Source organism: Cetorhinus maximus, unplaced genomic scaffold, assembly GCF_964194155.1.
Source record: "Cetorhinus maximus unplaced genomic scaffold, sCetMax3.hap1.1 HAP1_SCAFFOLD_514, whole genome shotgun sequence".
NCBI lineage: Eukaryota > Metazoa > Chordata > Chondrichthyes > Lamniformes > Cetorhinidae > Cetorhinus > Cetorhinus maximus.
Genome location: NW_027596456.1, coordinates 1 through 10243, shown reverse-complemented (window position 1 = coordinate 10243; position 10243 = coordinate 1). Strand labels below are relative to the sequence as shown.

Here is a 10243-nt window from a genome sequence, read left to right as displayed (position 1 = left end):
GTCGGGTATGGTGCTGAACATTGTGCAATCATCAGCTAACTTCGCCACTTCTGACCTTATAATGGATGGAAGTTCATTGCTGAAGATGGTTGGGCCGAGGACACTACCATAAGGAACTCCTGCAGCGATGTCCTGGAGCTAAGATGACTGACTCCAACAACCACAACCATCTTCCTTTGTGCTAGGTATGACTCCAACAAGCGGAGAGTTTCCCCCGATTCCCATTGACTCCAGTTGTGCTCGGGCACCTTGATGCCACACTCGGTCAAATGCTGATCTCACCTCATCTCGGGAGTTCAGCTCTTTTATTTATATTTGACCCAAGGCTGAAATGAGGTCAGGAGCTGAGTGGTCCTTGCGGAACCCAAGCTGGGCATCAGTGAGCAGGTTATTGCTAAGTCAGTGCCGCTTGATAGCACTGTTGATGACTCCTTCCATTACTTTGCTGATGATGGAGAGTAGACTGATGAGGCGGTAATTGGTTGGGTTGGATCATTCTCACTCTTTCTTTCCCAGTTTAGTCGGAAGATCGAGGAGAGACCGTGTAAATTGCAGGGTTCCGGGGAAAAGATCCGGTAATGGCAGTGACAGGACGGGCAGAAAGACCGCTTTCTCCGCTGTAACCATTGCATGATTTCATACAAATAATAGTAGTATTAGAATAGCTTCTGTAGTCGTGGCCGAGTGGTTAAGGCGATAGATTTGAAATCCATTGGGGTTACCCCGCGCAGGTTCGAATCCTGCTGACTATGTTTCTCATTAGTTCTGATTTTATCGGCGCACAGACGGAATTAATTATTGTTTGAATCGAGGAAAAGCGCTCCAAACACACCCCTGTTCTCTTATTTCCATTCATTTGTCAGCCTTCTGCAAATCTCCAGTCGGAATTGGAAAAAGAAACTGAGTCAATTTGGTGACATAATTTCATTCTGGAATTTAGGCCTCTGTCACTCTCGGTGTATATCTCTTTGTGTGTTCCTCTGTGTGGGTCAATGCGGTTCAGTTCCCTGAGGAGGTGAACACATTTTTACGAGCACAAATTGTCTTCACATTAGTTGTGCAGCTTCACATTTCAATGTTACAGTGAAAAATATCAGGATGAAAGAGACAAGAGTAGTTTGTCTCTTTCTATGTATGGACTACAACAACAACTTATATTTATAAAGCTCCTTTTTCCTAATGAAACGTCACAAGGCGTTTCCCAGGAGCATTTTATCACAAAGTGTAACACCAAGCCACATAATCGGTCAGATGACTAAAAGCTCGGTCAAAGGGGGAGGCTTTAAGAACTGTCTTAAAGGAGGAAAGTATCGATTTTATGTTCCAGTGAACAGCAATGGTTCTTCTCATTGGCTGAATATGTCACTTATATTCACCCGACACAGACTATTTGGTCAAAGAAACTTGTCCTTGGTGAAGTTTGTAAAAGTAAACTCCACCACAGTTTGGCGGCCGATAAACAACGTCCACCAATGTTTGCTGCCTCTTGCTGTTTCCTAGCTTATCTTGATTCTTCAATCTAAGATCCTCTCTCACTAATGTACCGATCTCGTTCCTTATTAACAGTGCGACCCGCCTCGTTTTCCTTTTTGCCCATTCTTCCTAAATGACGAATATCTTTAAATATTCAGATGAACCAATCACACTGCTCTTTGGAAGCAGCACACAGGGCCGAATGGCCTCTTTCGTTGCTGTAACTTTCTGTCCTTTTATGTTTCCTAACACCACGGTTAAGATGAACTTTCTTATCTTCCATGTGATGCTTTGAATTGAAGACAATAGGGAAATTTAGCGAGTTTTCTTATCATTTCTAGCACAGAATTTGGAACCGGACTCGTTGAATGACAATTAGATGGTCTCAATCGTTAGATGCAGCTCACCGAGTCCAAACAGTGAGCATCAGCCTGTTATGTACATTCTTGTTGTGCATCTTCTGAGCTATAAGCTGATCACAGCTCCGCTTTCTGAACATTGAAAGACAGTGTGAAAATAAGCACAATTTCAAATCTTAACAAGATATTTTAATATTTGTGATTTTCTGTGTGTGTCAATGTGGTACAGTTTCTCATTTTCACCACCCAATCATTATCCATGTTAGTTCTCTGGCTTCATATCAGCCACAAAAAAAAGCAGTTAACAGGACATTTCTCTCTTTATTTTGAGTGGAGACTGTTCAGTAACTAAATTTCTAGATGTTACAAAGCGGAGGATGATTGAAGTTTTCACATGATCTTATTAAGTAGCTGAGAATGCTCAAGGGGCCGAATGGCCAATTCCTGATGATAATTTTTTATATTCTAATTCAGTGTCAATGTTGGTGAAGACAATGTTTGTGTCCAATCTGAATGTGTTAGTGAGGCCGAGCGGGATCAGCCGCTGGTTCAGGTTTCGATCTCCCTGGTGATTTGGGCTTTACTCCCACCGCTGCCAAATTTTCTGGTGCTTTGTTATTTCAGGCGCTTCCTAAAGATTCTCTGTGCGGTGAAGGGGCAGCTGAGCTGTGCAGTGTTGTAGTTCAGTTGGAAGAATGAAGAGAGGCAGTGTAAATCCCAGGGTGACTGGGAAAAGTTGGGGCAATGGCACGGACTGGAAGACCTTCTTTCACTGGAACTCCCTGTATTCATGCTATTATTTTAAACAAACAACATGCAGCCTTTACCCAGTTGTCCTTGCCGAGTGGTTGAGGCGTTTTTCCACGTGGTTCCAATCCTGCCAACTCCCCTTCTTCTCATTCCTGATTGACACAAACTGTCTGCAGAATAAATTATCAGTCAAATGAAAAAGAAAACCACCCAAACACCCCCGTGTTTCTGACTACAGTTCATCTGCAAACATTCACTACATTTGCAGTCTGAAATGGAACAATAATTGGCCAAGTTGGTGACATCCTTGCTTTCTGGGTGTTTGTCTCTCCTTCGGCCTCTGTCACTCTCGGTGTATGTGTCTGTGTGTGTTCCTCTGTGTGTGTCAATGCGGTTCAGTTCCCCGAGGGGATGGACACATATTCACCAACACAAACTTGATTAACATTGGTTGTGCAACTTCATATTAAAATGTCAAAGAGAATAATATCAGGATGAACGATGCAAGTGGAGTTTGCAATGTTTGGAAAGCAGTGCAGCAAAGAAGTGGAAGATGTGAATGATGTTATTGATGATTGAGAGGAATGCATTATCACCTTGTGGATTTTGTAGGTCGATTACCTTCCACAGTTTGAAATTCAGAACAAGCTGAGGCTCCAGGAGGAAACAACATTGATCTCCCTGAATTTGCACATCGGAAATAACGCGCGTGCATGCCCGGCTAGGTTGTGACAGAGACAGGGCGGGCAGAAGGCCCTCTTTGTCTGCTGTAACCATTCTATGACTTCATATAAATAATACATGCTTACTGTCAAGCTCTGTAGTCGTGGCCGAGTGGTTAAGGCGATGGGCTTGAAATCCATTTGGGTTACCCCGCGCAGATTCAAATCCTGTCGACTACTTTTTCCATTATTTCTGATTTTAACCATTGTAAATGGACTCGACATTTTCACAACACCTGCAGTAGCAACGAGTGACCAGTGGGTGGCAGTGGAACCGTGATTGCCCACATCACATGAAGCAGACGCGGTCTCAATTATTACTGCATTTGGCACTGTCTCTGTTCAGATTAACTTAGACGCCGTTTCTGTTTCTATTACACTAGAACATGTCTCTGATCATATTAGAGAAGGTCATCTCTCAGTTGTTTCTGTAATTGGTTCAATCTCAGTTGTTAATGTACTGGGCTAGAGCCACAATACAGTTGGCACTATCTCAGTCATGACTGCACTGAAGCAGGTCTCGACCAAAGTTACAATAAGCCATGCCCCAGTTGATACTGCATTAGAGCTTGTCTCTGGTTATAGAAAACTAGAACATGTTTTTATTTGCATTTCACAAGACTCTGTCTCAGTTATTACTCCAGTAGAACTTGTCAGGTGTCTATCAAACTGGACCCTGTCTCAGGTGATGCTGCACCAATACATGCCTCCATTCATATCACACAATTCCCTGTTTCTGTTGTTATTGTCCTTAACCATTACTCTCTTATTGCTGTACTAGTGTATGTCTCTGATTTTATTGATCTCGTACCTTTGCCGGTATTTAATTCACCAGACACTGCGTCAGTTGATATTAAAAAGAGCCCTGAATTATGTGAAGCTGCACTAGACCGTGTATCATTTTCTTAAACTGGATCTGGTCACTGTTATTGCTACACCAGGCTGGTTCGTATTACACAAGATCCTGTCTCAATTATTACTGCACTCGGCACTGTTTCACTTATGTTTCACTAGGTCACGGCACTGCTTATAACACACTGAATCATGTCTGCACTTATATTCCTCTAGACCGTATTTCAGAACAATTTACACTAGACTCTGTATCAGCCTGTATCACACTCGAGTTTGTCTGTCTTTTTAATTAAAATGGATCTTACCTTTGCAGAGACTTTGTCTTTGTACCTCTGTCTCTGCTTCTATTCCACTCTCCCTTTCCCTGTTTTTACTCCACGAGATCATGTTTGTCACTGTTACACTGGTGGCAGTCTCCGATATTACGGCCTTAGACTCTCTCTGGGAAGCAATTAATCTGTGCCCTGTCCCTGTAATAACTGCCCTATTTCACTTGATGTTGATCCAGGCCCTGTATCGGTAACTATTGCACTGGACCCATCTCCGCTATTACAGCAGTAGACCTTTTCTATGTTAATATAGCACTCGTCCCCGCCCCTGTTATTCGTGCACTAGGTCACGTCTTTGCTTAAGTAACATTAGATTCTCTCTCTAGTAATGCCTCTGCTTAAATTGCACTAGGCCCTGTCTCAATAATTACCACACCAGGCTCGGTCTCTGTTGTTACTACACTATTCTATGTCTCTATAAGTTGAGCGTTGAGTTAGAAATGGGCCTCTGGCTTTGGCCTAAAACTACAGGTTTTGACTGTTTGTTCCGTGCAGCTCCTAATGTTCAGTTTCATTACAGCCAACAGTATTACATATGAGACATCACCTGTTCTGTGTGTCCGTGTGAAAAGAAATCATGCTGCATCATTCCACAAAGATGAAAGATTTATCTTCACCAGAATGTTTCATTTTATTTTATTTTCTCTTATTCAAACTGTAACTACAGATCGTCAAATTACGTAAATATTCATTGATAGTATATTCTGTTGTGTGCTCTTGTTTAGAAATTCATGTCATACCAACCATTTCTTTCCTAAGACGGGCAGGTTTGTCACCACAATCAATTAATTTCAGTCATATCTCTATCTGAGACACCGTCTAACACACTGAAACGTATTGATTTCTCTCTCTCAGATAAAAGCAAAATACTGCAGATGCTGGAAATCTGAAACAAAAACAAAAATACCTGGAAAAACCCAGCAGGCCTGACAGCATCTGCGGAGAGGAGCACAGATGACGTTTTGAGTCTGTGTGACTCTTCTTCAGAACGAAGGAAATGGAGAAATGCGGTGAAATATAAGCTGGTTGTGGGGGGTGGGGCAGTTTGCGCTGGATAGAAGGGCATTGATAGGCGGAGGCAAAGAAGAGATGTCATAGACAAAAGGACAAAGAGATGTTGACGGTGGTGATATTAGCTAAGAAATGTGCTAATAGGTGACATTAAGGGTAGAAATCAGGACGAGCAAGGTAGACATAGCCCTAGTGGGGGTGGGTTGGGGGGAAGGGATCGAAATAGGCTAAAAGGTAGAGATAAAACAATGGATGGAAATACATTTAAAAATAATGGAAATAGGTGGGAAAAGAAAAAAGTATATAAATTGTTGGAAAAACAAGGGGGATCGGAAAGGGGGTGGGGATGGAAGACAGAGTTCATGATCTAAAGTTGTTGAATTCAGTATTCAGCCCGGAAGGCTGTAAAGTGCCGAATCGGAAGATGAGGTGCTGTTCCTTCAGTTTGTGTTGAGCTTCACTGGAACATTGCAGCAGGCCAAGGACGGACATGTGGACATGAGAGCAGGGTGGTGTGTCGAAATGGCAAGCGACAGGGAGTTCTGGGTCATGCTTGCAGACAGACCGAAGGTGTTCCGCAAAGCGGTCACCCAGTCTGCGTTTGGTCTCTCCAATGTAGAGGAAACCGCATTGGGAGCATCAAATGCAGTAGACTAAATTGAGGGAAGTGCAAGTGAAATGCTGCTTCACTTGAAAGGAGTATTTTGGCCCTTGGACAGTGAGGAGGGGGAAAGTAAAGGGGCAGGTGCTGCACCTTTTGCGGTTGCATGGGAAGGTGCAGTGGGAGGGGGTTGAGGTGTAGGTGGTGATGGAGGAGTGGACCAGGGTGTCACGGAGGGAACGATACCTGCAGAATGCCGCCGGGGGGGTGAAGGGAAGATGTGTTTGGTGGTGGCATCATGCTGGAGTTGGTGGAAATGGTGGAGGATGATCGTTTGAATGCGGCGGCTGGTGGGGTGATAAGTGAGGACAAGGGGGACCTTATCATGTTTCTGGGAGGGAGAAGAAGGTGTGAGGGCAGATGCGCGGGAGATGGGCCGGACACGGTTGAGGGCCCTGTCAACCACTGTGGGTGGAAAACCTCGATTAAGGAAGAAGGAGGACATGTAAGAGGAACTGTTTTTGAAAGTGGCATCATCAGAACAGATGCGACGGAGGCGAAGGAACTGAGAGAATGGGATGGAGTCCTTACAGGAAGCTGGGTGTGAGGAGCTGTAGTCGAGGTAGCTGTGGGAGTCGGTAGGCTTGTAATGGATATTGGTGGACAGTCTATCACCAGAAATTGAGACAGAGAAGTCAAGGAAGGGAAGGGAAGTGTCAGGAATGAACCATGTGAAAATGATGGAGGGTTGGAAATTGGAAGCAAAATTAATAAATTTTTCCAGGTCCAGGCGAGAGCATGAAGCAGCACCGAAGCAATCATTGATGTATCGGAGAAAGAGTTGTGGGTGGGGTCCGGAGTAGGATTGGAACAAGGAATGTTCCACATACCCCATAAAGAGACAAGCATAGCTGGGGCCCATGCGGGTACCCATAGCCACATCTTTTATTTGGAGGAAGGGAGAGGAGTTTAAGGAGAAATTGTTCAGTGTGAAAACAAGTTCAGCCAGGCGGAGGAGAGTAGTGGTGGATGGGCATTTTTTGGGCCTCTGTTCGAGGAAGAAGCGGAGAGCCCTCAGAGCATCCCGGTGGGGGATGGAGGTGTAGAGGGATTGACGTCCATGGTGAAGAGGAGGCGGTTGGGACCAGGGAACTGGAAATTGATGATATAATGTAGAGTGTCAGAGGAGTCACGGATATAGGTGGGAAGGGACTGGACAAGGGGAGAGAGAATTGAGTCAAGATAGCAAGAAATGAGTTCCGTGGGGCAGGAACAGGCTGACACGATCGGTCTGCTGGGACAGTCCTGTTTGTGGATTTTGGGCAGGAGGTATAAGCGGGCCGTCTGAGGTTGGGAGACTATGAGGTTGGAAGCTGTGGAAGGAAGATCTCCAGAGAAGATGACGTCAGTAACAGTCCTGGAAACAATGGCTTGATGTTCATTGGTGGGGTCATGATCCAGGGGCAGGTAGGTGGAAGTGTCTGCGAGTTGACCCTCAGCCTCTGCGAGGTAGAGATCAGTGCGCTGGACAACAACAGCACCACCCTCGTCAGCAGGTTTGATGACAATGTCAGGGTTGAACCTGAGAGAACGGAGTGCAGCAAGTTCAGAGAGAGACAGGTTAGAGTGGGTGAAAGGAACGGAGAAATTGAGACGATTTGACTCTAGTGGTCAGGATTCAGCACTTTATCAGCAGTAGCCTGGGTTCGATTCCCAATCAGGGAATGTAGATTTTTTTTTATCTTGTTAAAATGAGTATTAATTACCTATTGATGGAAACCATTTAACAGCTCCAACAGAATCAGTGGAGTAATAGTTGCAGTTTCACCGCAGAGTTGGAAATGTCATATTTGGACAAGTCGAGAACAAAGTCAGAAACGGAGTGTAAGAAGGACAAGAGAAGGGCTGGGTGCAAAGCACTGACCACAGAGATGGTGGCGCCAGGAAAAATATGGGTGGGAGAAGGGCAAGTTTTGCTGCCTACTGTTTGCACTGACATAAATATCACTCCTGATGGATCAACCAATCGCTACTGCTCTTTGACAGCAGCACGCCCGGCCGAATGGCCTCTTTCTGTGCTGCAACTTTCTATAATTTTATGTTTCCCAACAGCACGGGTCATTCTTCCATTTTATAACCCATTCGAGCGAGATGTACTTTCTTATCTTGTATTCGGCTCCTTTGAAACCAAAGCACGGAGCAAATTCAGCGAGTTTTCTTGTCATTTCCAGCATGAGATTTGTCACGATATTAATTGAACGACACATTAATGGTGTCAATCGTTCACTGGAGCTCACCGCGTCCAAAGAGCACTGTTATCATCTGCCTGTTATGTAACTTCTTGCAGTACATCTGCTGAACTATATAAGCTTATTATAGCTCTGCTTTCTTCACATTGAAATCCAGTGTGAAAATATGAGCATTTTCAAAGCTGAACAACGTAGACAAGACTGGAAGGGAAGTGTGATTGTGGATAATCGGCACTGTGCACATTCCTCTAATCAGTACTTGGGCGAATCAGGAAGATCCTGGTGTCTCTGTCCGCTGCTATCTGTAAACCGATCACGTTCTGTTTTACGTTCGCACCATCTGACTGCGTTTGCATCAAGCAGCTAATTGACCTGGACGGGCAGAAAGAGCTGGAGGCGAATATCTGTCCTGCACAAGTTTCACAGCTAATTCAACAACCCCGCCTTTTCTCCACAGCCATTTATATTTTATTGTCTGTCAGTATTTCTGTTAAAGTGAAAGACCGCACACACCTGCTTTAACTGTGAGCTGCCACTTTTTCGACCAATCGGGCAATTTTAGCAGCAGTGGAAGTTGTATTTGAAACCAAGCTTCATTATTACTGTCCATCGCCTTGCCTAGCATTGCTACTCAAATAGAACAGAATCAAAGCAGCAACAATACGTCATAAGGCCCCACAAGCCTCCTCCGTCACTTTATAAGATCATGGCGAATCTCCAGCCTCAACACCAAATTCCCACCCGATCCCGATCGCACTTCATTCCCTTAGAGTCCAAAAATCAGGAGAATTTTTGGATGTTTTTTCTTCCATTGATCCGAGAGTTCTGTGGACACCTGGTTGAAATCAGCAATAATAAGAAGCACAGTCGGTAAGATTGGAACTTTCCTTTGGAAACCCCAGTCGATTTTAAAAGAATCGTTTTCAACACTGGGACACGACGATTGACCAAGGCCCCAGTGCTTTCCACTGAATCATCAATAACATAATTCACAGCTTCCGCTTCTCGGATGCACCTCCTTCCAAACATTGTGATCCATTTTCCTCAGGATTTGTTCCTGGATTCAATATTTAGCTGCTTTGTGACCTCATTTTGAAAACAGATCCGCTTCAATATCCAACACAATTTGAATTGCAAACCTGAAGGACAATCAGTGGAAAACAAGTCACTCGGTAACACAAATCCCATGGTGCTCATTTTCGGATTCACAACAGTCAGCGTTTCAATAAAATGAAGGAATTTGACAGTGAAACGATTTAGAAAGTTTGGGTGACTTTTATTTGTAAATCACTCACTCGGGTATTCTGTAAATGCTGCTCCGAGGTTTTATGACCGGGATATAATGTACCTGGGTTTTCCTGAGCCTGTGCTCGGTGTATTGGGAGGTTTGGCCCTGGTTGGAGTAGCTTGTGTCCCAGGGATGGGCAGTAACCCGCTGATTGAAGCTGCAGTCGCCGCTTTCTGCTGGCAGCGGGTGATTGGAGAGTGCGGGGCCGGAATATTGCTGCTTTTCTGCTTTTCGCTGTCTCACTCACTGTGGAGCTGAGGAAGAGAGAATAATTGATGGGTTTGTTTGAATCCAATAACTTCATAAATTTCCATTGTGTTGGATATCAGTGCATGGTAGGTCTAAATATTTTCTCATTATATTTGAAAAGAATATTCGAAAAAAATGCCGCTTACCTGGGAGCTCACTGGATAACAGCGGAGCCGGCAACATTTCCGGGGTCTTGACATTCAGCTCAAGTAGCCAATGACAACCGGGAACTGAGTGACAATGAATGCTGATGGGGGAAAAAAAGGGAAGCTTCGTCCCTGGGTGGTCTCGAAACACCAACCTTTCAGTTAACAGCCGAACGCGCTGACCAATTGCGCCACAGAGACTGATGAAGGCTTG

General features: G+C 44.5%; 3 non-coding genes across 3 annotated transcripts; 2 read left to right on the top strand and 1 right to left on the bottom strand.

Annotated features, from left to right (window-relative positions):
• The first annotated feature begins 670 nt into the window (after nt 1–670).
• trnas-uga (transfer RNA serine (anticodon UGA)) lies at nt 671–752 on the top strand. Its single transcript has one exon. It is a non-coding gene; the product is annotated as a tRNA-Ser (tRNA).
• Nucleotides 753–3402: 2650 nt separating this feature from the next.
• trnas-uga (transfer RNA serine (anticodon UGA)) lies at nt 3403–3484 on the top strand. The gene has a single exon. It is a non-coding gene; the product is annotated as a tRNA-Ser (tRNA).
• Nucleotides 3485–10156: 6672 nt separating this feature from the next.
• Nucleotides 10157–10230, bottom strand: trnan-guu (transfer RNA asparagine (anticodon GUU)). Its single transcript has one exon. It is a non-coding gene; the product is annotated as a tRNA-Asn (tRNA).
• Between the last annotated feature and the right edge of the window lie 13 nt (nt 10231–10243).